The sequence below is a fragment of the Vigna umbellata genome, chromosome 3 (assembly GCF_029865625.1).
Source record: "Vigna umbellata cultivar VRB3 chromosome 3, Vumbellata_1.0, whole genome shotgun sequence".
NCBI classification, from domain to species: domain Eukaryota; kingdom Viridiplantae; phylum Streptophyta; class Magnoliopsida; order Fabales; family Fabaceae; genus Vigna; species Vigna umbellata.
Window position 1 is genome coordinate 31,617,547 of NC_142167.1, and position 1,993 is coordinate 31,619,539.

Genomic DNA, 1,993 nt, shown 5'->3' on the forward strand with positions numbered 1-1,993 from the left:
TGGTGCAGGCTATGATAAGGTAGCTGCTGCAAACTGCGAAGAGGGTTATTGAAGGTAGACAGAGAGATATTTTGAACGTTGTGCTTTTTTTTTTCTCCTTTCCTTTTTGTATCTTTTTCTCTAATTTGATTCTCATCTGCCATGTCTGATGTCAAAAGCAAACCACAGCCAAATCACACACTGGCAACGAAATTTCCACTACTATAACGAATGAAAGTCACACTCAAATTTTGGGACTACCTCATTTTGCATTGGTCCATACCCAACACTACAGATTCACCCAAGTTTAACCGTAAGATTAAAGGGATTGCTTTGGATTTGCTACCAAACTTCTTAGTATTATTCTATACAGGTTTAATCGTAATTAGGTTTGTAAATTAACCACCTGTGACTACCAGACCCCACTGTATCCTTAAATTACTCACAGATTCTCATTTCCATACGTGAGTTAATTGCTCTGTGTCTCTGACAACCCAGCCTTCAGCTTTTGATTCCTTTTAAGTCCAACAACTCACCATGCCCCACTTCCTATAAATTGCCCTTTATGCACCACAAATTCATCCCAATACAAAAGATTAAAATTTCCATCATATATTCTCTCAGGGCAACTCCTACCTGTTCATTATGTATGTCATAAATGTAAAAAGTTGTACTAATTTAACCGTTAGTCTTAGTTTGAGTATGTAGTTGTGTTAATTAGCCAGACAAAAATTGTTGCCAGCATATGTAGTCTTGTGTCAGATTCATATAAGAGTGTTTTTTGTGAAACCAAAAGTATATGGCTAGAATAGGAGCTATATATATAAACGTGAAATTATAGGTAAAAAAGAGTGTATAGTCCAATGTTCTCTGCAATCTGCAACCTGTTTTGCACTTTGCTTTTGTTGTGTTTCATAAGGACCATGCATCTCTGTGGAAAGAGTTGAGCTGGGAATCAGGCAGCAAAACGGTCCCCAGTTCAGATAACAACCACCAAAACAAAATTTCACCCTTTCATTTTCCTTATCCCATCACCCCAAAAGAAAAAGCTAGGGATTCTCCAATTCAGCCCCTTCTTCCGTGTCCTTCACTATTCCCAATCCTCACACACATAACCCAAAAATCACCCACCCCCACACAACCCCATCAAGATTTCAGCACAAAGTCTAAAACTTTTCACAAAATTGAAGAGACCCGGTTGATTTTTTTTCTGTTCGGGGTGAGCCATCGATCGATCATGACGCAGCGGCGGTTTCTGGACACGGAGCTGAGCATGCCACCGTCGTACGGCAACAACACGCGCGACACGTTCATCAGCGACGCCAACTTCGACACCAACATGGTGATCATTCTGGCGGCTCTACTGTGCGCTCTGATATGCGCGCTGGGGCTGAACTCCATCGCGCGGTGTGCGCTGCGGTGCGGGCGGCGCTTCGGCGACGAGACGGAGGAGCAGGCGGCGGCCCGCCTTGCCGGAACCGGGCTGAAGCGGCGTGAGCTCAGCCGCATCCCGGTGGCGGTGTATGGTGCCTCCGGCGAGACTGTCCCGGCGACAGAGTGCCCCATATGCCTCGGGGAGTTCGAGAAAGGGGACAGGGTTCGAATGCTGCCCAAGTGCAACCACGGATTCCACGTGCACTGCATTGACACGTGGCTCCTCTCCCACTCCTCCTGTCCCAACTGCCGCCACTCCCTCCTCGAGAAACCCGCAGCGCCGGAAAGTGGGTCCCGCCGTAGGAGCGACGTCGTGGTGTTGGTGGAGCCGCCGAGTTGAAAGACAATAATATCGTGAAAAAGTTTTGGTGAATGGAGGTTGAGAAATTTAATGTTAGTTGTTAGAGTAGTTATTAGTTGGTTATTAATAAATTTGAAGTGATCATCCTTACACACGTTTATTTTTATTTATTTTTTTAAATTAAAACATATGTTAATGTTTGTGCTGTGTATACTAGTACGTTGGATTGGATACAAAAAAACAAATCTTGAAAATGTGCATAATCTTAGTGGTTTTTTA

General features: G+C 44.1%; 1 pseudogene; it reads left to right on the forward strand.

The window, feature by feature from the left end:
• Nucleotides 1-575: 575 nt before the first annotated feature.
• On the forward strand, nt 576-1,993 carry LOC124820755 (RING-H2 finger protein ATL74 pseudogene; annotated as a pseudogene).